The 27,632-nt window shown below is 35.6% G+C and overlaps 1 long non-coding RNA gene and 1 pseudogene across 1 annotated transcript in view; both read right to left on the bottom strand.

The window, feature by feature from the left end:
* The window catches only part of LOC131279298 (uncharacterized), a 130,859-nt gene extending 114,640 nt beyond the window's left edge, over window positions 1-16,219 (bottom strand). The window contains exons 1-2 of the long non-coding RNA XR_009186680.1: window positions 16,131-16,219; window positions 15,495-15,559 (exon numbers count right to left, since the gene is read on the bottom strand). This is a non-coding gene — a long non-coding RNA (uncharacterized lncRNA). The remainder of the gene's footprint in view (window positions 1-15,494; window positions 15,560-16,130) is intronic.
* Window positions 11,667-12,887, bottom strand: LOC101424918 (zinc finger protein Pegasus pseudogene; annotated as a pseudogene).
* Window positions 16,220-27,632: the final 11,413 nt, after the last annotated feature.

Below are 27,632 nucleotides of genomic sequence, written 5' to 3' on the forward strand. Positions count from 1 at the left end.
CTGCATCTCCTTGGGTTGGCTGTGATTTCTGCGTTCTGTACTTTTTCTTAAAGTCCCTATATCAGCACTAACAATTGCGCATGTAAGACTTTCTTGACTTGCTGGATGGAAGAGATCCCAGAGCCTATCTTCTGTTGCTAGGATCATGGCAGCTCACAGCACAGACTTACCACTTGTAATAAGCAATTGTCATTTTGATATTTATTTCCAACATTATAATATGTTTTCCAATAATAGTGAACATTCATTTAATATGCCAGATATATTTCTAGCAGATTTACATAAATTAAACAATTTAATCCTCAAAACAACTCTGAGAAAAGTACTACTATTATCCACATTTTATAAATGGGATACTTGAGGCACAGAGAGACTAAGGAGTTTGTCCAAGAACAGGCGTATAGTGTTAAACCCAGACATCTTGCTGCTAAGTTCGTGGTCTTAATCACTGTATTAGCCAAAAGGCTGTTTTTTTTGGAATTTATAACTATATTAAATTGCTATACTCCACCCTCTGAATCCTGACAGTTAAGTCCTCAGTATATCTCTCTTATCTAGCATTCTGTTATAAGCTTCAAGCAGAAGCTAAGCTGCATTCTCTGGATTTCCTTGGAAATTTCTTCAGCTAAATGCCCAGGCTCGCCATTACAAATTTTGTCTTCCATAAAACACTAGGAGTTAAACTTGCTAAGTTCTCTGACTTTAAAACACAGATCACGTTTCCTCCAGTTTTCAATAATAGTTTCATCATTTACTTCTAAGGCATCATAAAAAGTCTCTTTTAGCATCCATATTGCTATCAACAATCTCTTCAAAGTACTGTAGGTTTTCTCTTCCAAGCATCTCACAATTCCTTGAAAAAATACCCCTTACCCATTTATAAAACTGTTCCAGCATTTTGGTAATTGGCAAAAGCACTTCCCCACTCCTTGGTACCAAATTCTGTATTAGTCAGCCAAAGGGGCGCTGATGCAAAATACCAGAGGTCTGCTGGCTTTTATAAAGGGTATTTATTTGCGGTAGGAGCTTACGGTTACCAGGCATAAAGCATAAGTTACTTCTCTCACCAAAGTCTATTTCCACATGTTAGAGCAAGATGGCTGCCAATGGCTGCCAGGATTCAGGCTTCCTGGGTTCCTCTCTTCCCAGGTCTTGCTTCTCTCCAGGCTCAGGTCCTCTGTTTTCTCCACAAGGTCAGCTGTGGACTATCAGGTGAACAGCTCTGTCTCTTTCCCTGGGGTTTCTGCTGTGTCTAAGGAGCCGTCTCTATTCCTCTGTGTTCTCCCAGCTCAGGTCCTCTCTTCCTGGGGCTTGCTTCTCTTTCATCTGAGTGCTTTCTTCTGGGGTTCCAGCTCAAGATTCCAACATTGAAACTCCAACATCCAAATCTCCAACTCTCTTCTTTTGCCATGTCTTTTATTTGTGCATCCCCACCCATCAAGGGGTGAGTACTCAATGCCCTACTGATGTGGCCCAATCAAAGCCCTAATCATAATTTAATTAAGTAAATGTGAAACTTTAGACACACCAGTTTACAAACATAATCCAATATCTATTTTTGGAACTCATAACTACATCAAACTGTTACAATCACTATGTGATGTTATTTCATTTGGCGACTTCTTTGTCCACTGGATCTTTCTCTCTTGTGTTCTCATCTGGAACATAACATTTTAAAATTCTAAGGTTCCCAACCTCTTCCATGGCCTCCTCATGTATTGAAAAACAAACTATTTTAATTAAATTCTTGATTTTGAAAGTAAAAGTCTGGATATTTTACAATATTCAAAAATCTAAAAAATGAGTAAAACACTGGGTTAAATTATTAATGTACGATATTATCCCATAGAATAATTGGGTAGTTTATCTTCCCAAAGCCAAACACTCTGGTGAAGTGATGCACTTTATAAATCATCTTCCACCTCAGAGTCCCAAGTAAATGGGAGAAGGAACACCTGACCTTGAAATGCCTCCTCACCTGTTTTAGCACCTTGTAAGAAATGTTTTAGTGCTCTACACACACGTGCCTTTCCTCTGGATAGCTTCTGAAGTTGTCACTTGAAAGGAGATTGAGGAGGATTGCTAATAAGACAGAAAGGATACTCATTCTGATCCATCCCCAGAAACTTAACACTCTATCTAAGATGAAATAAAGCATTATGTAAACATTGATTGTAGAAAAGGTTTACTGGAAGTTCTGGCACTTGAATTCACAGCTTGTTTCCAATATGAAATGAATGTTTTAATTAATGTCTGATTTTGCTACATTTTTTAAAGATTTATTTTATTCATTTATTTTTCCCAACCCCCTTATTGTTTCATTGCTGTGTCCTGGTCTTCTTTTCAGGAGGCATGGGAAACTGAACCCAGGCCCTCAGATGTAGGAGGGAAGTACCTAATCACCAGAGCCTCTTCTGCTCCCTGCTTTGTTGTGTCTCTCATTGTGTTTTCTTTGTGTCTCTTGTTGCATCATCTTGTTGCATCAGCTCACCGTACCTGCCCATCAAGCCAGCTCACTGTCTTTTTTAGGATGCAGCAGGAACCAAACCATGGACTTCCCATGTGGTAGGCAGGAGCTCAATCACTTGAGCCAACTCCACTTCCCATGATTTTACCACATTTTAGTGGGTACTTTCCTCCCTCTTTTCCTTGCTCCTGCTGGGTGTGCAGAGAACATACAGAGATGGTAACTATGGCCTAGACATTGCCCTCCAGAATTTCAACTCATTTCCTCAGTTTCCTCAGTAATTTCGGCACCCTGAGTCATATGACTTCCAGGTGCATCTTTATGTTCATATATTTTTATAATTAGGAGGTACCAGGGATCGAACCCTGCACACATGTGAAGCAGGCACTCAACCACTGAGCGACACCTGCTCCCTCTATGTCATAATTCAGCATGCCAACTCCCAAGGTTCTAATTCTGAGCTGTATTTATTGTTCCATTGTCTTTTCTTGCTGTCATCCCAATGGCCTAAAAAACAAATGCCTACATCTTACCTAAACTGGTGATCAAAAATTTTAAGTGAACAAGCAGTGGAAACTATCAATCCAAAAGAAAGGCTCATTAAAAGCTGACAGGGAAACCATTAATACTTGAATAGTTTCAGTGAGTGTAATCAGATACCTTATTTATTCAAAATTGTGTTCCCTTGGCAGTCTATGCAATCCTGAACAAAATGGGGCTTTTCCTACACTAGCTAGACCTCTATGAGGTGAGGATTTAAAGGAGGCATAGGACCTATAAATAGTTCCTTTGCTACAGTGCTTGATAGTTGAGAGATTTAAGCAGACGATAAGTAGCTCAGCTGGTTCATTTCTCTGATGTTTTTGCAATAAAGACTTGGCTGACTGCCTCTTTAAAAAATTTTTAGGGTTTTGTTGCATTCAATTTGACATGAAACTGTAGTTTTTACTTAAGGAGGGAGTGGGATATTTATTTTTCTTTTGTAAAATATAGCCACTATTTGAGTTGTGAATTGTAAACATGCTAATGCTCCCCTAGTGCACTTCTAGAGGTTTTCCTTGCAGGCATTTCTGGCTGCAGTTCTTATACCCTTCACTATAGATAAGCCACACTAACAATGTGTATATTTCCAGTTTATGAGCACCCCACAGTCCTGGTTCAGTTGATATTTGACTGGACTTGTATAAAGAAATAATGCAAAAATCTGAGGTGCCATCATTCCTTTACAGGCAGCTAGGTGAGCAATTTACTGTTAAGAATGACAAGGCAAAAAAAGGAAAACGGCTAAATATGTTAAGCCCAATCATTTGGTAAATGCTCAGATCATGTTAGATTTAATCATCAAAACCATCACTGGTTCTATGACAGCAGAAGAATCCAGACTTCATGTAAATTAATTTTCATAAATCTTTGAGATAGGTACTGTAACCAGATTTTGTCTAGGTTCTTGACTCTGCTGCAGAAATGAATTTCAAGAGGATGCCGGGTGAGTTAGGCCAGTAATTTATTCCATTAGGGAGGGAAGAGAAATGGGAGAAAATAACAGATCATGGATCCCAGGTAGAGAGGAAGGGGCTGAAAAATGATAAAGAGAACTCATTGACAGGCTACAATATCCCATTATAGATGATAAATGCCCAGGTTTTACTTGCGTAGTGATCCATGTAGGGCAGAAGGTGACCAGAATTGGGGTCCAAAGGCTAAAGAGAGTGTTCAGGCCTTGAGTCTGCTTTTAACTGTTAATAATTCCACTCCTTTGTTAATGGCAGAGGAGGAGTCCCAGCTGTTTGCTGTTTTGATTGATTACCCCCCATCAACCCCCAAGAAGGGTCCAATTATAAAGTCCTTGGAGAATATCTGGGGCTTCTCCTGGCTTCCAGAGGAAATCTTGCTCTGAATGGCAGAATCTTGGGGGAGGGGGGTCTTCCAGCAGCCATCTTGGGGTTATTTATGTCCACATGGACTTCGTGCCAGGTTCCAGATCTACTGATTCCTTATCTTACTAGCTGCCTTCAGTACTATTGTAATTTCCATTTTGATACATAAAGAAACTGATGCTCAGAATGACTAAATGACTCACTCAGAGTCATTCAGCTCTTTAGCAGTCCAGTCAGGACAGGAACCCTGGTCTTTCTGACTCTAAAGCTTACCTCTAGCCTAGACCAGCCTGCTCTTGAGATTAGAAGTTAACGCACTGTAAGCCATCAGAATCTTTGACAGCATGGAAGGAAAGCCAATTTATAGTCATTTTTTGGCTAAATAATATATTCAAACCTTCCTGTCCTACTGTGAGAGGTCACAAGACAACAAATACTAAAAATTATCTGTGTCCTTCCACTCCCATTTCTATGTTTAAAAAAGTCTAAATAGACATATATAAAGTTTATTATTTGTAAAGTGAGTGGAATCATTTTTATATTACCTCTGTAATTTTTAACTTAATATCACATGGCACTCCTTCAAATTAACATGTTCTCATAATTGCATCCTATTTCATGGTATGGATAAACCACCTGCATCTAAATATTCTCCTGTTAGTGGGTATCCAGATGGTTTCCAGATTTTGCTCTAACAATGCTACTCTAAACAGTCTCTCTATATACATGTGTACACACACACAGAAACGAGGCCGGCTGGAAGAGGGAACCGAGGGAAGAAGGTGCCGTCCGAGAACACTAGGGCCATGGGGACAGAACACTCAGTTCTGTGTAAAACTCCTGCTTGCAGTTGCCCATCTTTCCCTGTGTCAGATAGTGAGAAGTCCCACCAACAAAGGGAGGAGTTCACCGCCCAAGGCTGAACACCAGAGCACAACAGATAAGCAGAAGCCTATTTGTAACCCCTCCCCTGACCCCCATTCAGGCTGGTAGACATTCAGAACTAATGAAAATACTGTGTTTCCAATCTTTCTTCTGCATACTCAGAAACAGTGAGAAAGTTGTAACTCAAAAGCCTTCATTTACTTGGAGGAAGGAAGAAGGGTGGGGGAGGCCAAACTTATAAAGGTGGCAGCTCTAGCCCCAGCAGGCATTCCTCCTTTGAGCAGCTCACACTTAGGTCTCCCGTCTCCCGTGGGTACTTTCTCTTTCTATCGCTTTACAATACACTCTTTACTTGCTTGCTTAACCTGCCAGGTCCTCAGATTCCTTTCCGAGATGTAGCCAAAAACCTGGAGACCCACTACTGGCAAAGGAAGACTTCTCCTTGCTCCCAAACCTCACATGGGTAACCCACATGGGCCCAGATCATGCCCAGATCATGCATATGAAGTAGTAATGTGAGAAGTCCTGTGCTTAGGGAGCCCCAATTTTTATACTGGGCAGTAAGCACACCTGCCTTTTGCTCTAGAGGGAGGTGTTTTCGGAAGTTTTAAGCAAAGCTGTCTTTTGTTCCAAGTATAGATGCTATCTGTATTTTCTAAAGCTGTTTGATATGCATACACCCTTGAAAAGACAATCCACAACAAAAGGCAGTTAGCGCCTCACTCTTAAGATATGCAGAAACACTTTTAGTGTTTAATGTTTCAGGGAAAATTGTCTCCCAGCTGCTAAACATATCAGCCTTTTATCAAATATATTACTATGTTTTTCCCAATTACTACATATGATAACTTTTATAATATGTTCTTCTATGAATTTCTTCCCATAGTTCTTGGTCTGATTTGTATACTATTCTTCTATTAAATCCAATATAATAATGTGGAAATCATATCCCTAAATTTGGACACAAGTTATTCTTTTGCTCCTGATCTAAATGAAAACAGATATTGTTTAATCATTGTTTTGTAAACTGTTCCTTTATTATGTTGGGTGTGTTTTTGCTCTAGCAAATGAGGAATAAAAGGGATAGAAGAAGTCCATGGGGACTTTTACCCATTCAAAGCGAAATAAAGACTTAAGGTTTATAACCTCTATCAATGTAATTTCTGTTATTTCAGAGGATTAACAATGTCAGGATCCCACACAGAGGAAGGCATAGAGGCTGTTTTGCAGGGCTTGAAGCTTCTACAACTTGGCAGAGTAGGTGCAAGAATGCAAAATTACAAACACAACGTTGCTATAGCTAGTCCCAGGGCTTAGGAATGAAGCCTGTACAAGTGCCAAGCCTTGGAACAACAACTACACAACTTCAGTTTCACAGTAAATCTGTTCAGTCTGGTAAAGGTTGTGAAAGAAAAAACGGAAACAAATGACAATATGACACTTTCGCTTTTCCAGGCTGTAGTGCTTCTTTATTGGCTCAGCTAAATATTCACCATTCATTGGTCCTTCATGGCCAATACTCCATAGCCCCAGGGCCCTCCTGATCTTGGGTTACGCTGAGAAAATGATGTTTTGTGGAATGTACCCATAGGATTACCACAGTGGTGTGTGAGGATGGGAAGATTGATGCAACCACAATTCACCCTGTTAAGGGCCCTTCTGTGACCCCTGAAGAGTTTACAAGAGTAAACTCTGTGTGAAATGAATTTGGTAGGTAAAGAAAGCAGGAAAATAGTCATGGAGAAGCATCAGAATATGGGGAGTGACAGGAATGTGCATGAAATAAGTTGAGATAAACTTTTCAGGCAGCCTAAGTCCCTCCTATTCTGCCTTTCTGATGTTTATATACATATCAGATTTTTAATTTTTTAACAGCATCTAGTGAAACTGCCTCCTTTTCTCTGAATTGCACCGGTCACTTGGCCCACATTTCACAGTTATTAAAAAATAAAACAGTACTATTAATTGAATGAATATTTGCATGATATTGTGTCAGCCACTGACACATAAAGAATATTACAAATTAAAAAAAAAAGAATATTACAGCTTTCCTTACCCTTACAGAGTTTAGTCTTATGGAAATAAAACCAGTACATCCACCACCAGAAAGAATATGCTTAGTGGTGTGAGAAAGCAGTAGAGGTTATCTGAACTTAAAGGAGAAGGTCTTCTTGGACTGAGTAGCATTTCAGATGATACCTGCAAGATGAGGTTTGTCTACAAAAGAAAAGAGAAAATGTTCTAGATACAGGGAGGAGCAATACCCTGAGGGCAGAAAAATGCAAGGAACAGGAAGTTGTGAGGTTTAGTTGGAAGATTCAGTAGAATTAAACAGATAAAGCTAGAAGCATTGGAGGATTACCTCACTGTGGTCTTAGTGATTAGAGGAACAATACCCATCCAGCATTTACCCCTCCACACCCAAAATGGGAGGCCTGTTTTACAGGTTAGCAGAGTAAACAAGGCATAAATGTAGTAGAGCAAAAAGGCTGTGTGCTGAACTCAGTGCAGAAATCAAATCATGTGATGGGATTGGGGGGAGCAGAGAGAAAGAGAATAACTGAGCTTTCTGGGATCTTGCAACTTTAGGATCCAAAAGGGCAACTTATTTTATTTGTAGTACATTATCACACCTACTCATGATTCCTCTTTTTCCCTCTCATCTTTGCCATTTTATTTATATTGCTCTGCTGATTACCCCTTTCTCTTCCCTTCTCCTGTGACTTAGTCTGTAATAACATCAGCCAACTTTCTAAGTGGCACCATTAGTGGCACCATGAGATAAAAACCTCCTGCTACCCATCATAGACACTGTGTAATGTCACCAAGAAAATAGGGAGCTCAATTATACTTCTTAAGGGGTACATGATTTCCGTTAAGATTCAAGACAAGTAAGTAATATATATATAAGTGACAATAACATGTAAGCATAATACCACAAATTACCTCCAAATGTACAACAAAGAGCACCAAGACATTGCTTCCCATCGAGGAGAGAAAGGAAAACACAGAAGCCTGATGAGGACAATGAAGGAACTGACAACTGCAAAATCTTCCTGACCAAGGAGAGTCAAAGAGTTTAAGTTCATTACTACGTGGTATGGAAGGTAGGAAGATGTTAAAAGTGGGGGCATTGATAGGGAATATGACTTAATAGGGAGCCTCTCATCAACCATGAAGCTCCTGTCCCACTTTACCTCTTCACCTCCACCTTGTTCTTATCACTCCAGCCATGCCCAGGATGAAAGTAATGGACTCAACAAGAAAGATGATCTAGTGTTTTGGCGACTCCACTCCTACATCTGTGTTAGAATGGGTTGACATTTTTTTAGATGCCTCTCCTGGCTAACATTATTCCTATGAAGTGCCTCTTTCAGTATGCAATTTTTTTTTTCCATTCAATCCTGTAAGGCAGAAAACATAATCTTTATTTTACCTACAAAATTTCAACAGATTCCTGGGACTTATATTCATAGACAGAATGTGAGTCAAATGTCACAGTAATTTATTTCTGTGTCAGAAAGGTGGGTCACATTCTACCTGAGAAGTATCTCTACTTGACATCATTTGTAAGGACTTAAATTTTTGTCATTGAAAATGGCAGTTTTGATAAAAATTTCATTGTACCTCTTAATACATGCCATGGTAGGAAAGAAAAACAGTCTAGGCTAAGAATTAAGATTCTAGTAATGCACCATATCTTTCCAGTTTTGTGATATTCTGCAGGATTGTTTTGAATATCTAATGAAAGAAAAATAAAAAATATCCATAAACTGTAAATCTTTACATAATGTGCATTAAAAAAAGCACTTTTACCATTATTACTGCAGATTCCATAATTCCCTACGGGACTCAAATTCCAGTATCAGTAGATATTTGGAGAAAATTATTATAAATGGCTGTTTTCAGAGAATTCTTGAGGTGCCCAAACCTTCTCCATGATCTGGCCACCAGGTACCAGTCATGATTTATTAGTTCTCATTCAGGGGTATACACAGTTTTCATGGTACTAGAAACTTTATAGATAAAGTAGTCAAAGGATAGATCTAGGTTTTGTAGGACATAAAGCTAATTTAGAGGCCTCTTTAATGAAAAGCACAAATATATAATTTGGTACAAAATGAGCATTTATTTAGACTGAGAAAAGAACTAACAAATAACAAATTTTAAAAGACTGGCAAATACCACAAGCATACAAATTTCAGAAATATTACACAATAAAAATTCAAGTATATGACTAACACATAATCTAAAAACTATTTTTTCATAAAATTTTAGGTCACTTACATACCTTTTCATATGACCACAATTTTGTAATAATAGTTTTCATAGAGAAAGCAGAAGAAAAAAAAAAACACAATCATTTCTCTAGCACAGTTGATTGAAATATGGTTTTTATTATTGATAATTGAGATATATAAAAACATGGTTTATCACACATAGATGTACTCTTTGTTTGTAATACTGCTTCAGGTTTGTGCCCTCAAACCAAGAATTCTACTTTTCTAAGAGAACTTCTGCTTAGACTTAATGTCAATGAGAACCAAATCCTCTACTTAAAATTTTAGACATCTACTGTTTGGAAGAATTTACCACAGAATTCTTCTGGCTCTGTATATTTCCAACCTTGCTTCTCCTCACATATGACCCATACTAGATGGGTGTCACAGGAGAAGGGTCAAGCAAGATTAGTAACAGTAAGGTATACCTCTGCAATTTTGATCAAGGATCAGGGTATAAATGCAGTCAGATGCAACAAATAGGTGTTCAGCCAGGAAAATAAAATGATAGAGTTGGAATTCTAATGGAGATTATCTTAGTTTCCTAGTGCCGCCAAACAAAGTAATACAAACTAGGTGGTTCAAACAACAGAAATTTTTTTTAGTAACAATATATATTACTGTTTGATGAAGCTGTTTTTCAGAGTAAGCTAATTTTTATACAATATAAAAACAATAGCCTCCTGTTCGAAATGAATTACTCTATAGATTTATTTAGAAAGTTTTATTTTGTAAACAAATTAAATATCAAGTTTAAATGCACTTTGCATCCATTTTCACCCCTTACCCTTTCTTCTTAAGTTAACAATTCAATCACAGTTGCCTTATAGTAGGTGCTTTTGAATATACATGAAGATTAGTGAAATTGCAAATGATCATTATAATTTGAATTCACAGAAAATATTCAAAGTGGCCAATTCTGAAGAGTAAACCAAAATCCATTTTGAATTCATGCTCTCGTTTTTGTAAATTTAAGTTCAACATCACATTTTTCCCATTTCTGCACTCACCTTTTCTTGGAAATTATGGATAAAAAAATAGAAGACAGGAAAAGAAAATTTCAAAGATTTTTTTGAAGGACTGCATTTCTGTGACTAAGATAGGTGACATTCCACTTAACTCTTTGGTCAACAAAGGAATAGGAAGAATAAATAATAGATTCTCAGATGGTTACCAATCTCCACTGATACTAATACCATCAGAATAAAGGATTCAAGTGAATGGTTCAAGTTAAAAGGAAAAAAGGCATCTTCATAGATAATCTTCTGGCATTGCTAGTGTTCTCATTATTTACCTGTGTGTGTGTGTGTGTGTGTGTTTAATGAACTGGAAATATAATCAAAAGAAATCAATTGAAAGCTGACATATGTTGGAACCAGAAATGGAATAAACAGATATTTTAAACATTAAACTCCAATTTCTTCTGTTACAAAGGAAAAACACAACACATTTCAACCCAAGTCTTAGGTCTCATTTCAAACCCAAAGTCTTGAGTTTCATTTCTTTTCAAACTCTCACATCATATTTTTATAACTTTCATTAAAAAAATTGATTGCTTTACATTTTCCCTTGTAGAAAACAGATTTACTACATTGAAGTAGCTTTACTTTTATCAGTTGAAATGAAACCACTGCTTCAACTTAAACTATTTGAGTTAAATAGTATTTCAATTAAGAGGAAATTTAAAACCAGTTCCCCTATTAAACAGTGAAATAAATAGTAACAGATTTTCTAAGAGGAAATAATCTATTCTATCATTCTGAGATGTGGCAGAAATAACACCTAACAGCAATGAACATAATGTTATAGTAAGAGTAAAGATAAGCCTTGAAGTTTTATGGACCATAAAAGTGAGAAATTTAAATGAACACCTACAAGATTATTCTTGAATTCCAATTCTCCAATGTCTAGATGAAAGAAAAAACTGATATCAATCTGCCTAACTGTTCTAACACATAAATAACCCTGACCAAGTCTTTATGGAAAAAAAAGAAATATTTTGTTTGCACTGTCAAATTTACTTTTGAGAAATATAATGTAAAAACTTTAAATTAGGAGATGCCATAACAGGGATGACCAAAACAAACAAGCAAACAAAAACCACCCACAAAGCCCAAAAAAGTAAAAACAAATAAGCACAATGTGATTATTTTTCAATCAGTGTTGGTTATGTTGTCCTCTTGAAAAATGACAGGGAAAAATCATACTTGTTTTTACATTTGCATTCACATATATTACACTGGAAAGGATTTTCATACCCATGACATCCCATATGAATAGTGTAAAGGATATTATCTGCAAAATACAGAAGCTGAGGATCCTGGACTGGCAGGGTAGGGGGCTGGAGTGCTTGGCTGGCTATTTCCTAAGCTAGGGGTACTTGTGTGGGCACTTGGTTCACTACTCGGACCTGCCACTGGACTATAGTTCCTTTGACTATGCGAAGGCTGAAGTTAGGGACTTGTGGGAGAGGAGCACTGAATATTTGCTGACATGGCAGAAACTACTGCTTGGGCTGAGGATTGCTGAAGCATGGAAGGTTTTTCATCAGAGCAGGGAACTATATCCGGGAAGCAGGGTTTTGGTTTTCAGGTGGCAAACTGGACAATTGCCCTACTAACTTCGAGTGCTGATTTAAAGGACTGTCAAACATGAGTTCTTGGGGGTCCCTTGGTAGGTTACTAGTTGGTGTGGTTTTCCCCATACTTTAAGAGGCGTCCATCTGGGATGGACATTGGTAAAATCACTGAGGTAGTCTGGTTTCTGAACCACCATGGAAGGTGGACTCAAGTTGATTAGTACTCATCTGCTATATCCCAGATTACTCATTTTCTCCTGTAAAAACCCCCACAAGTTCTTGCTGCTTAAGGGAGACCTGGTACTGGAGAAAAACCAATGAATTATGTTCCTTCCACTGCAGTGATCAAAGTAATCTGTCCCATCATCAAAGACACAAGAACAAAATGGTAGCATTTCTCCAATATGGGTACACATATGGGCTTCCAGATGACGCTCATAAGCAGATCCAAATTAACATAAGTGAGATCTATGAGATTTCCCACCTGTGTGGATTCTGATATATTTGATAAACTGGGCTGTCCTTTTGCTAGCATAGTTGCAGTACTGACTTTTGAGCTTCCCATCAAAGGTCCATTTTAACCTGTCTACTAACATTCCTGAATTTTCATCCAGGGAAACTTCAACAGATGGGTGATGAAGTCCATTTTGATCACCATCTGTTCCAGCTCCCTGAAGTCACTCTGCTTCTTTGCCCCCATTAACTGATCCAGAAATCATGTTCACATGATGGGTCTGCTGAGTCCGGTATTCCTGAATATCTTTCACGAAGTCCAAAAGCTCTAATTTTTTTTCACCCATCTTCACTTTTTGTTTTTAAAGTTCACAGTCTGTAAACTTTTCGCCCAAATCAGTTCCTCCTTTTTCTTGTCACTCCAATATTAATGAATGTGGAGTAATCAAAATTTACTCCGGAGACACACCATGGGACACCAAAAGCCCATATAGGGAATTTCAACTAAAATTGAAAAGCCATACAGAGGTCTCCTGACTGCTGCACCAAGTACCCCCCATGGCCGTCTTCATCACCCTCACAGCTGCCGCCATGTTTGTTGGGCCTCCGACTCCAAATAACAGAAATTAATGTCTCACAGTTCTGGAGATTTGAAGGCCAAAATTGAGGTGTCAGTAGCCATGCTTCCCCTGAATCCTGCAGGGAGAATCCTTCCTTGTCTTTTCCTAGCTTCTAGTGGTTTGTGGCAATCCTTGGGGTTCCTTGACTTGCAGCTGTAGCCCTTCTGTCATCACATGGATTCTCCCCTCTGTCTCTGTGTCCAAATTTCCCTCTTCTTAGAAAGACATCAGTCAAATTGGATTGGGGTTCAACTTAACCCAGTTTTTCCCCATCATAACTAATCACATGTTTAAAGACCCTATTTTCAAATAAGAGCGCATTCACAGAATCAGGGTTAGGACTTGAATATATCTTTTGGGAGAACATGATTCAATATACAACAAAGATGTAAGAAGCTTCAGTGGCACCAGTTAGGAATAGGAAGAGAAGGATCAGAGTTCAGAATTGCTGGTTGAAGCCACAGAAGCAGCTATAACAAAGAGATGCTTTCTCTCTTGGGCCATGAGTTTCTGGCAATATCTGAATATTCTATAAACTCACACAGTAAAAGACATTCAATATGAAAACCTTTACACTTCAGGGAAATCATGCTGGTGCTAGTCCAAGTTGTTAAGCAATGACATTAACCTCTAATTACTCTGTTTTGGTTGATATCCTATTGGTTTTATCCAGGAGTTTTTTTTTTCAAATATCAATGAGTAACTCAGCTATAAAGATGCTGTGCCATTAGTGCACGGAAGGGGCTACAGGTCAGAGGCAAATAGCAATGACTTACGTTAAGAATTTTTACACTACATTTTCCTCTAGACCTATTAGGCTTTTTTGAGTTTGGGAATTTACAATCACTTAGAAAGGAGGAAATACCAGAGAGAATCCTCTTGTTCCCAGAAAATAGACAACTCTCTCCTACCCTGAAAAGAAAACTCCACAGTTCCAGAAGAAATATTACTGTACTCTTGGTTCCACCTCTATTCACGGGAAAGAGATACCAATAGTAAGAGTTGCAGAAGTCTGATAATTAGCATGGGTAACCTAACTGCTATTCTCTCTAAGTTACCTCCTGGGAAAATTATGAAATCCCTGGGACTCAGGTAGGAACAAGACTGCAAACTGAACTACACTTGCCAAAACAATGCTTCCCAAACTGTGATTCTACGCCTATCAGCATTGAAACTCCTGAGGATGTCTGTTTAAAAGTAGAATCACCAACCCACAAAGAGATTTATGGATCTTGAATCTCTACATACGGGTCACACAAATCTGGGTGGCGACAAGTGCTCTAGGGGATTCCTATGACCATTGCCCTAACTCCTGGAAATGATAGGCCCTCCCATAAAGAACTAGGGATGAATTAAGACAGGTTCCTTTGGGATAATCAAGGCAGCTCAAGGAACTCTCTCTAGTCACAAGTCCAGATTTGCTGAGAGTCTCACAGTAAAGTTGATCACACATTTTAATTCTCCCTTCCCTCCTACCTGAGCTTATCTCCTAAAAGATTAATTCCTCACTCTAACACCAATCCAAAATTGCTATTCCCCATTGCTGTTCCCTTGCCTTTTCTTCCCTGATTATTTTGTCCAGTGATACTTTTCCATGGTATTTCCATGTCCTTCTATTAATTTCAGACTCTCAGAACAGATTGAAACCTCAGACTCAAACAATGCTTTAATTCCCTCTGCAATATTCCTAAAATGTTTGATAGGGAACTCTGGGGCTATTTGTTCCATTTTTAGACACTACTAATTATTAGAATCATCTTTCTTACAACAAGTCAAAAATATATCTCTCTATAATTAGCACAGGTGGTCATAGTTCTGCCTTCTGGAAGTATACTTATGGCCAATGTGATCCTCCTCCACTTGACAGCTTTGGCTATGTTGTAATGGGTATTTTGCTTTGAATGTCTTGTAATATACTTTGATATCCAGGCTAAAGGTAGCCTATGAATATAAAATAGGAATTGATGGACTCAACTGCCATTCCTGTGACAATATATTCTTAGCTATGCCCTCATTAAATACAAGATCCAAATTTTCACTCAAAACAATATCCTTTTTCTGGAATAAATCAGGCAAAACTTGAGGAAATTGTCTTTTTTTGATTGCTTGCTTGTTTCAGATAGTGCTTCTCAAAGAAGGATGATTTTGTCCTCCCTCACCTACTAGGAACATTTGACATTGTGTAGAGACATTGTTGGTTGTCACAACTCAGGGGAGTGGTGCTAATGCCACTTAGTGGATAGAGGCAAGTATGTCAATAGTGCCCAGATTGAGAAACCCCTTAGACAATATGCTGCAAAGAAGTCATCTTAGAGAAACGTAAACAATGATTACCTGCTACTCACTATCTTTTGGAGTCTTCTCAATTTTAAATTTTCACATTCTGTGTCACCTTTTACCTGGAAAATTGTTTATATTTTTTAAAAGTGAAGGCCATAATTGACAATTATATCAGTCATTCAGGAATTTATTTTGGTGGAAAAGGGAAAATTCTGGCTATTTAGACATATTTCTTTGAGTGTTTTGCCTATATGTAATCTCTACCAAGCTTGATAGAATTAATTCCTCTCTATTTTAAAATAAAATAATCATCAGTGGATGAGTGCCTGACTTTGAAGAAAGGTATTCAAAATCAGCCTTTTATAAAGAATATATTTATCTCTAGTCCAATAAAATAAAATTAATGTAAATAATTTTCAAATTACATATTAACTGTAAGTGAAACCAAAAGTAATTTTTAAATAATTATTTTAAATTTTATAATCATTCAAGAGGTGTTTAATATGTGCCACTCATTGAATCAGATGCTAGTGACATAAAGACATGATCCCTGATCTTGGCAAAAAGTCTGTATATCTATCTTTGATATACAAACTGTTCACTCAGAGCCGATGACCTTTGTATTATTCACTAAATAAATGAAAATATCAGAAGAGCCTCACTTTCCCACCACTGAATCTTCCAACCTACCTGCATCAGTAGCCATCTATGTTTTGCCCAATTGCTGATTTAGTTCATATTTTGTAGAGGTCAGTTTTCCCTGCTCACATGCTAGATCCTATGTCTGCCTACACAAGAACTTTTCTCATGTAATTACCTCCTTCCTTTATCACATCATCAACTCTCCCTTTCTTCTTTTATGATATCATCATAAAAGTATGCTGTAATATCAATTACAACTAAGCCCTAGTCGCATTTCTATCCCCACCTCTTTCCACCACTCTCCCTCACTCTCTCAGCTCAGATGTTCTATCCAATGCTGAGAATGGTATATTGAAGTTTCCAACTATTACTGTAGAGACATCTGTTTCTACCTTCAGTTTTGCCAGTGTGTGCCTGAAGTATCTTGGAACCTCCAGGTTAGGTGTATAAATATTTATTATACGTATTTCTTCTTGATGAATTGGACCTTCAATTAATTTATAATGACCTTCTTCATCTAAGTTTTGCATTTATAATCTATTTTATCCAATATTAGTATCACTACTCCAGATAATTTTTGGTTACTATTTGCATGGAATATCTTTTTCCAAACTTTCACTTTCAACCTGGTTGTGTCCTTATGTCTGAGGTGAGGCTTTTGTAGACAGCATATAGATGGCTCATATTTTTTTATCCATTCTTCAGTCTATGTCTTTTGATTGGGGAAACCAATCCCTTAATGTTCAATGTTATTACTGTAAAGCCATTACTTACTTCATCCATTTTATCCTTTGGCTTTCCATTGTCATATTTTACTATTGTCTGACTTTTTACCCTTAAAGTTACTAAAAATCTTCATTTCTACACTCTAAGACTCTCATCCTTCTTTTTTCCTTTAAGGTTGTAACACTCCCTTTAGTATCTTTTGTAAATCTGGTATTTTGATAACATATTCTCTATGTTTTTGTTTGTCTTTGAAGACTTCAATTTAAACTCAGCTTCATCTTTGAAGAATAGTTTTTCTGGGTAAAGAATTATTGTCTGGCAGTATTTCTCCTTCAGTGCCTTAAGTACATCATACTACTTTCTTCTTGTCTCTGTGATTTCTGATGAGAGATTGGCACTTAGTCTTATTGAGGTTCCCTTGTATGTGATGCATTGCTTTTCTCTTGCTGCTTTCAGAATTCTCTCTTTATCTCTGGTATTTGTCATTCAGAATAGTGGGTGTCTCAGAGTAGGTCTTTTTAGATATATTCTGCTTAGGGCTTTGTTGCCCTTCCTGGATATTGATATTTATGTCTTTTATAAGTGTTGGGAATTTTGGGGTCATTATTTCCTCAAATATTCTTTCTTCCCCTCTTCTATACTCTTCTCCTGGGACACTGATGACACATATGTTTGTGTACTTTGTGTTGTCATTAAATTCCATATTTCATTTGTTCCATTCTTTTAATTTTTTCCATTCTTTTCTCTTTCTGTTCTTTTCATGTTCAGATGTTCAGCCCTCCAATTCACTAATTCTCTCTTCCACCAATTCAAATCTATTGTTATATTCCTCTAAAGTTTTTATAATCTTGTCCATTGTGTCTTTCATTCCATTCCCATGAGCTCTGTTACTTTTCTTTGCAGGCTTTCAAATTGTTCTTTATGCTCAACCAGTGTCCTCTTAATATCCTTTATCTCTCTAGTCATATTTTCCTTCAACTCCTTGAATTGATTTAGGAGATTTGTGTGATTATCACTAATTAGTTATCTAAAAACTGTGTCTCATCAGGATTTTTGGTTTGTTCTTTTTGCTGAGCCATCTCTTCTTGTTTCTTAGTAAGGTTTGTAATTTTTTGCTGGTGTTTACATATCTGAATATGTTGGTGAATTTACTCTGACATTCAGTTGTTCTCTCTTGCCTAGTGGTTTTGTGTCTCAACTCTTCTTTACTATTTGGTTCAACTCATTCTAATTCCTAAAAGTCGCCCAGCCTAAGTTATTAAATAGGGCCAGAGAGTCACTAATGGTGTGCAAATCTGCTCAAGGGGTCTGGGACAAGAGATTCCTAAGAACAATTTTTCTCCTTGAAGTTTCCCAGCCATCCAGCAGATGGCACTTGTCAACAAAGGTTTCCATGGAGGTGACTCTTTCAGCCTCCACTTCCTGATGATTCTGGTCTGGCCAGAGATGAGATTCAAAGTAGGCTCTGCTGGCCAAATTCAATGAAGAGAAACCATTATCCATCCTCCACCACACATTCCCTCTTCCGGGGAGGAAGATGTCTGTTCCCTTTTCAGTTGGCTGCAGTGAGCCATGGGTTTTATCCAAGCTGTTCACCTTGAGGGTGGAGGATGGGTGCTATTCCCAGCCATGGGCATTAGTAACTCACAGTTTTCATTTTGGCTTCTTTGTCTTTCTGTCCCTCACTTTACTGGAGGATATGCATCACTCTCCTGGTCTGCAGATCCCCAAAGCAACTCCCTCAGACAGCTTTTTGCCCTTCTTCCATTGTTTTCATGAGAGAGTTGAGCCCCACCTACCTACTCCAATGCCATCTTCCTGGAATTCCCCTCAGTTACCCTACTTTTATATAAACTCCATAACTATAGAGTCTTTGTTTTCTTCACAGCTTTATTCCCAGTGTCAAGAAAAGTACACAGAATATCATAGGCTCTCAAATATTGAATGGAATAGCAAATGAACTAGTCTCCATTTTCAGCCTGATATAACCTAGAACATATCATCACAACTTTTGTAAACTTTTTTCCTTTGACCTATTTATCAACCTTGTATTTTGGAAATAATATACCTATGTTATTTATAGTAAACAACAAAAAAAATCACTTAAAATATTTCCTCTTTTTGGTACATCTCACTTGGTACTTAACAGCACAAGAGTTAAGTACAAATAAATAATTAGCAATATATCACATTATTTAAAATAACTAATGTCATTTTTAGTATTTTAAAGAATATTTATAAGAGTTTGTGTGGTTTTTGGGCAAAATAAAATGACCTTTAGATGTTACCTTAGAGATGAGAGCAATTTGCATTCTTCAAAGAAAATTGCCGTATATCTAATGGCTTTAAACAATATTTTGATGCAAGGAACAATATCTCTGTCTTTCTGAATTAAGTTTGAATGCGGTCTCTGACATTCAGGGTTTATACTCTGACAAGTTGACTACACTGGAACTGTTCCCTGTCAATAGGAAATAGAAGAAGATATTTAAGAATTATCTTAATAACTGTTCAACCTAAAAAAAAATCTGAATAATGTTAGTGAGTCACAACATGCAGCTAAACAGACTGATGCTCCCACTATTCTTGTATAGACTTATAATAGATATATTTTATTTCCTCAGATGTGCTAAAAATGAGGAGTGAAGTGCTCTTCACCTCAATGCATTGAGAATAAAGATTCTAACACTTTGCTATACGGCACTGGAAATGTCATTGCATGTATGGTAATATGGTATTTAAGTACTGATTTGGGAGAGAAGAGGCTTGAATTCTAGTCTTTTCTCGTCTATTGAGTAGGTGTATAGCTCTGAGCCTCAATTTCCTCCTTCAGTCTTCTCATTAATTTATCAAAGGAGGAGTGAGAGAAAAATAATTCTACTTTGTGTCTTTTGGACTAGGTCACACTATAAATCATATGACTATTTATTTAAAGAGTTGGGAGTTGAACTTTTGTCAGTCAGAATAGGTGTAATCATGCTGTGATAACAAACAACCACTAAGTCACTGTGACTTAAAACAATAAAAGTCTATTTCTGACCCATGCTTGATGTCATACTACATTCTCCTTCTGATCCTTCATAGACCCACTTAATGGAGGTACCATCTTGATAAATGTTTCCAAAATCACTAAGGCAGAAGGAAGGGATAATAGTGCTTAAAGCATATAACCAGAAATAATACACATCACTTCTAACATTTTCATTAGTCAAAATGTATCACATGGATACACTTAATTCCAAAGAGAATGGGGAAATACATCCCTTAGTAGTTCCTAATATATATCAGAGTAGCAGTGCCTGTTTCTTTAGAAAGTTTATTAGTGCAAAGGAGAGGAAGAGAAAGATGATAGAACATGTTAAACTGAATTGAAGGACAACTTTTGTGTCTTCTACTTTGAATATTATATTATTATAAAATATATTCATGCCACAAAATATTTATATTATATCTGACCCTATGATGGAATATTGATTTTAGTTGAGCAAATTCATTGTAAGAAAAATATAAACATGTAAGTAATCACATAAAATGAAAATAATTATTTTTAAATCTTGCTGTCATAGACATTCAAAAAACAGACACAATAACTGTAAATAGCAAAATTATGAAACTGTAGAAAGTCTTATTAATTTAAACTGATTATCTGAATTTGAAAATTAGTTATAGTACATCTTATATAACATTAAAAGCACAAAGGGATCTAGATTAAAAAGCACATTTCATTCCCATTCTTTTTTTTTAAAGATTTATTTTTATTTTATTTCTCTCCCCTTTCCTGCCCACTCCCCCAGTTGTCTGCTTTCTGTGTCTCCATTCACTGTGTGTTCCTCTGTGTCCGCTTATATTCTTGTCAGTGGCTCCGGGAAACTGTGTCTCTTTTAGTTGCATCATCTTGCTGCATCAGCTCTCCATGTGTGCAGCACCACTCCTGGGCAGGCTGTACTTTTTTTGCATGTGGCGGCTTTTCTTATGGGGAGCACTTCTTGTGTGTGGGGCTCCGCTATATAGGGGACACCCCAGTGTGGCATGGCACTAATTGCGTGCATTAGCATTGCGCGTGGGCCAGCTCATCACATGGGTCAGGAGGCACTAGGTTTGAACCCTGGACCTCCTGTGTGGTAGGTGGACACTCTATACATTGAGCCAAATCTACTTCCTTCATTCCAATTCTTTATCGCCCCATCACCTAGTTCTTATTCTGCAAAAGAAGTTATGCTTTAGAAGTTATGCTTGTTTTTACTTCAAAAGTATTAATTTGTGGCTGAATTTATCAGTCTTTTATGGATCCCAGGCTTTTTTGTTGTGTCATTTTTAATAAAGATATTGTGAATGCCAGCAATGTTTTTTAAGTTCCTTGTTTTCTTGTAGTCCTTTCATGTTTTCATTTTTCACTTTTAAATATTTGAAGTATCTGGAATTTATTTTTTATGAAAATTTTAAGATCAGAGTAAGAACATATTTTCTTATAGCTAGATACTCAATATCCCAATACTAATAATTATTGAACAATCTATCCCCCACCCACATGGATTTATTTAAACAACCACATAAGACAATAATTATAAAACTGTGTCTATAGATTCATAATGCATAAAGATGTAATTTGTATTACAATAATAGGACAAAGGAGGTGGGAGGAAATGGAGATACAGTGGAGAAAAGCTTCTGTATAGCATTGGAAGGTAGCTATGCTCACTACTATACCACCAACGCTCTGTATAGCATTGAAAGTAAGTTGGTATTAATTTGAACTATATTGTTATAAATTAGATGTTAATTTTAATCTCCAAGATAACCACTAAGAAAATAACTGAAAAGTTAGGAAAATAAACAGGTAAATTAAAATGACATACTGAAAATATTCATTCATTAAACAAAGAAGAAGGTAGTCATGAAGGGCTAGAGGAAGGAAATATGACATATAGAAAACAAACAGCAAAATGGTAGACAAAAATTGTATTTTATCAGTAATCACATTAAATGTAAATGGACTAGCCAATCAAGAGACACAGAGTGGCAGAATGGATAAAAACTATTACCCAAATATAAACTTCCTCCAAGATATGGATTTTTTTTAAATGACACAAATAAGTTGAAAGTAAAAAGATGGAAAATGACATAGCATTCAATCAGTAACCAAAAGAAAGCTGAAGTGACTATACTAATATCACACAAAATAGACTTTAAGACAAAAATTGCTACAAAAGAGAAAGAAGAGTATTTTATAATAATAAAAGCATCTAGGAAGACATAATTAGGACCATATATGTGCCTAACAACAGAGCCTCAAAATCCGTGAAACAAAACTGATTGGACTAAAGGAACAGACAATTCAAAAATAATAGCCAAAGGTTTTGATACTCCACTTTCAATAGTATACAGAAGAGAAAGGCAGAAGATTTACAAGTAAATAAGAGGTTTAAAAATTACTATAAACTAACTAGTCTAACAAACATATATATTACACTAAACCCAACAACAGCAGAGTACATGTTCTGAAGCACACATGGAACATTCTCCAGGATGTAACTTAGGTTAGGACATACAACAAGCCTCAATAAATTTAAAATATTGAAATAATACAAAGCATGTTCTCCAACCTTAAAAGAATGGAATTGAAATTAATAACAGAAGAAAGTTTGGGAAATTCACAAATATGTGGAAATTAAAAGGCACACTCCTAAATGGTCTATGGGTCAAAGAAGAATTCTAAAGGGAAATTAGAAAATACTTAGATGAATTGAAACCAAAACACAACATAACAAAATACATGGGATGCAGTAAAAGCATATTTAGAAGGAAATTTGTAGCGATAAATGCTAAATTAAAAGAAGAAAAATATTCCTGTTTCTATTTACCTATAATATTCAGAGTTCTGTATAAATTGGTTTTCTTTATGAATTTGTTTGTTAACCCCTTTTCATTGAGAAAGCACCAGCAATGTTAATTAACTCCTTGTGGTTTCACTTCTCAACCTGGTTATTGAATTAAGCATAAACTTGCCAGCTCAGCTGATTTATCATGAATGTATATGACCCTGAAACTTTTCCACAGTTTAGCAAAGGGCTAGTTTCACTGACTAAAAATTAAGGAAATGTAATTTTAAAACAATCATTCTTTTAATGGACAAAACATCTTGCTGCTGTACATTTAAAATCAGAGTTATATAAAATTCACCTTTGAATTACTGGAATATGCACACAAGTGCACTTCCTATTTGTTTCATTAGCATTGAAATTGACTGTTTATTTAAAAACATATAAGCAGTGTTTTCCACTGTATAACATTTTCAAAGGTTGAGAATAGTTTTCTCTACTTTTGTAAATAATTTATATTCCATATTGGATTTTCAAAGGTTCAATATGGTATATCTATCATATCAGAAATTATACTCTGTCCTTTCATTACTGTCTTAAGTTCTCCACCTCCCCTTACTCTGAATTAAAATTAGCATACACTCATTTATTTCAACATTCAGCATTTTTGAGTATGTATGCTATAATCATATAGTCATGGCTGATTCATTAACCAATTTTATGCCTGTATCATTTACATTCATTATTTATATTGCCATGGTTTAAAAGGTGGATGAAAAATATATCTGTGTGTTGGGAAAGCATTATACACTTATACAGTATGTTATACTCTGATCCTGTAGTATTTCTGAATTTGGATTTTGTTTTATAGGAGAAAAACAATGATAAAGCAATCAGAAGATCAGGATGTTTACTATCATTGCTTAGGGTTGCCTGACATTTGCTGGCCAAGAGATTTACATGGCTAAATTAATTTACTAGAGCAATAATTTTTAAAAGCCATTTTTTTCCTGTAATTTTCTGAATGAAACTTTCAATATTGTGAATAGAAGGCAGGACCATAAAGGAAAATGAAGATGATGTTCAGTTGTGTTTGTCTTATCTAAAGGAGCAGTGTGGAGACAGGTGCAGCCAACCAAATTTAGTAATCAGATAGTGTTGCTTTAGAAACATCCATATTTTCATTTTACATTCTTCATATGTAATCATATTGCCAAAGACCAACTATCTCAACATTTGTTGTATATAACATTTTTGTTCTGACCTACAAGAAAATTTGGTTATGAATTGTCTTTCAGTTTCAATAAAATTTGAATCACATTAATTGGAGAGAAGAAAAAGAGTAAGAAAAAGAAAATTTCAAATAACTCAAACTTACACCTTAAGAAATGAAAAAAGAAAAGCAAATTAAATCTAAAGCAAGCAGAAGGAAGGAAAAAATAAAGATTAGAGCCAAAGTAAATGAAATAGAGAATAGAAAAACAACAGAGAAAATCAACATAACCAAATTTCATTGCTGGGGAAAAAATCAATGAATTCAAGAAAACTTTAGCTGGATTCACCAATAAAAACAGAAGACTCAGATAACTGAAATTAGGAGTAAGAGAGGTGATTTTACTACTGAACTTACAGAAATGAAAAGGAACATAAGGGAATTCCATGGAAAATTGTTTATAGATTATATAACCTAGAAGAAATGAACAGATTCCTAAAAAGAAATAAACTACTGAAACTGACTTAAGAAGAAAGAGAAAATTTTAATAAGCTTATAAGAATTAAAGCAATTGAATTAACAATTAAAGAAAAAAACTTCCCAAAAAGAAAAGCCCAGGCCCAGATGGCTTCCATAGTTAGTTCTACCTAATATTTAAAGTACATTCACCAATGCTGCAAAAAGTCTTCCAAAAATACAAGAGGAAGGAACATTTCCAAACTCATTCTATGAGGTATAGCCTGGACACCACAGCCAGACAGACAACACAAGAAAACAGAATTATTGACAAATACCTCTTTTGAATATAGATAGAAAAATTGTCAATAAAATATTACCAAATAGAATCCAGCAACCTAAAAGAGGATTATTTACCATGACCCAGTCTAATTAATTTCAATAATGCAAGGTTGGTTTAATATTCCAAAATCAATTAATTTAATATGCCATATCAAGAGAATAAAAAGCAAAGACCATGTGCTAATCTCAATATATGGGAAAAAAGAAATTTAAAAAGATTTAAATAAATGAAAAATCATCCCATGTTCATTGATCAGAAGAATAAATATTATTAAAGGGGAATTCTCCCCAGAATTATTTATTTATATAGTTATCTATCTATCTATCTATCTATCTATCTATCTGGATTTATTCACTTCAATGCCTGCTAACATTTCAGTTGGCTTCTTTACAGAAATTGAAAAGCTGAACCAAAATTCATAAGGAAATATAAGGCACACAGGAGAGCCAAAACAATCCTGAAAAAGAAGAACAAAATTGGAAGACTCAACCATCCTGATTTCAAAACTTACTATAAAGCTATAGTAATCAAGACCATGTAGTATTAGGTGTAAAGATATGTACAGAGATCAATGGAAAAGAAACTAGAGTCCAGAAGTAAACCCTTACATTTATGATCAAAATGATTTTTGACAAAGGTGCCAAGAAAATTCAGTGGGAAAAGAATAGTCTTTTCAATAAATGGTGTGGGAAAACTAAATATACACATGCAAAAAATATAAAATTACATATACCAAAAATACACAAAAATTAACTCAAATGAATCATATACTAAATGTGAGACTAAAACTATAAGAAAAACTTTTAGGAGACTATATAGAAGCAAATCTCAGTGATCTTGAGGTAAGCAATATGTTTCTTAGCTATTACGCTAAAAATTAAAGCAATGAAAGAAAAAATGTATAAAGTGGGTGACTCCATCAAAAGTAAAAACATTTGAGCTTCAAAAGATTCAGTCTGGAAAGTGAAAGGACAATCAATGGAATGATAAAATATTTGCAAATCATATGTCTGATTAGGACTTGTATCTAAAATATATAAAGAACTCTTATGGCTCAACAATAAAAAAACAAGTAATCTAATTAAAAATAGTCAACACACTTGATTAGTCATCTCTCCAAAGAAGATATATAAATGATCAATAAGAACATTAAAAAGATGCTGAGCATTCATTAGTTTTTAGGGATATGTAAAAAATAAAATCACAGTGATACCCCTTCACACCCACTAGGATGTATAAAATAAAAAAGACAAACATATCGTGTGTTGGTGAAGATGTGGAGAAATTGAAATTGGAATCCTCCTACATTGCTACTTGGGATTAAAAAATGATGCAGCCATTTAGAAAATAGTTTGAAAATTATTCAAATGTTAAACATACATTTACCATACGACCCAGCAATTCTATCCCTAGCTATAGTCCCGAAAGAACTGAAAACACATATCCACCCAAAATGTTCACTGAAGCCCACAGAGTCCATGTATTCCAAAATGTATATAGCTATTCAATAATGGATGAAAAATCATTTCCTGGTGTTATAATAATAAATCAGTGAGTTACTTCCGTGTTCATGTATAGATCATTGAACTTTCATTTGAATGGTTTTATTACTTATCAAACATTGCATCATGCACATGGATCATTCCTGGAAAGGTTCACTGAACCTTAATAACTAGGAAGACATTAACAATGTGTATTTATTTTTATCAAGCCAATACCATTATATTAAAATTTTAAGTATTTAAAATTTGTCAGCAAAATATACTTCTTTATATCATCCAGCATGTACCTTCATTTAAATAGCTGTAAGAAATAAAGCTCAGATTAAAATATTTACACTTTCATTGTTTTCTCCAAAAAAACACAATCTGAAAGACAGTAGTATCACTTCTACAGAACAGTAAATTCATCATTATATATAGGTCATGCTATTTCCAAAATTCCTTATCTATTTTACACAGGCCCTCTTTGGGGAACCACTGGTATGAGAGAGCAACAGACATGTGATTTCCTAACACCTCTTTCTGTCAATATTTTCCTTTAAATTCTCTCTTGTTCCATTACAAGTTTGAAGCTCAAGTCAGTTTTTTCAGTCAATAGCTCTTTGTATCTTTTGACTGAACTAAAACGGAAGAAGACTCTCTAAGAAAAATCAGAGTTCTGATCAGCCATTATAGAAAATTAAGTAAGAAATACACGAGCTTGTTTCACATGACAATAAACTAGTGCAAAAAAATAAAATTATAAATGCTGTGATTGGCATAGTATACACTGAAGACAACCGATTGAGTTGTCAACATCATATAAGCAAATAGTAAATGACTAGTATTTAGGATATTGTCATCCATATCATACATTAAGAGCTATTTTTGTTTTAACCCCAAAGAAATATTATCAACTTAATTCCAATTATTTCCTTAAAACCTTAAATTTTAAGACCTCTACTTGTGATGTGAGAGGGGAAAAACATCACCTTTATTTTTCTTTAGAATCATCTGGGGAAGTTTTTATATAAAAATAATTTATACACAGGAGAATTATTATTATAGTAGGCATATTTATGGTAGTGTCTTAGCTGAAATTATACAAAAAAATCAAAATTCTAAAATTGCATACAGCCAGTTCAAAGTGTTTAGACATATCCCATCAAATTATTCTTTGCAAGTAAAATCAATTGACTTATGAGTTGGATATCTTGATTTACTCTATCTCTTAAATTACTAACCTAGACTACTATATTATTCCAATTGGTAAGATTAAGTGTTTTTATGTACAAAGAGTAAAATCTTCCATTTGACCTTTTGAACTGCTTAAAAGAGAAAACGAATTGATTGACTGTCAAAAGAAGGATCTGCATTGACATTACAATTTTAAGGTTGACCAGCTGTGAGCTAACATACTTAGAAAGTACACCACAACATTCCTGATATGTTTTTCCACATTAACTGCCTTTGCATTAGTTAAAGGTAAGGGGTAGCAAACTGAAATTCTGC

This window comes from Dasypus novemcinctus, chromosome 7 (genome assembly GCF_030445035.2).
Source record: "Dasypus novemcinctus isolate mDasNov1 chromosome 7, mDasNov1.1.hap2, whole genome shotgun sequence".
Taxonomy (NCBI): domain Eukaryota; kingdom Metazoa; phylum Chordata; class Mammalia; order Cingulata; family Dasypodidae; genus Dasypus; species Dasypus novemcinctus.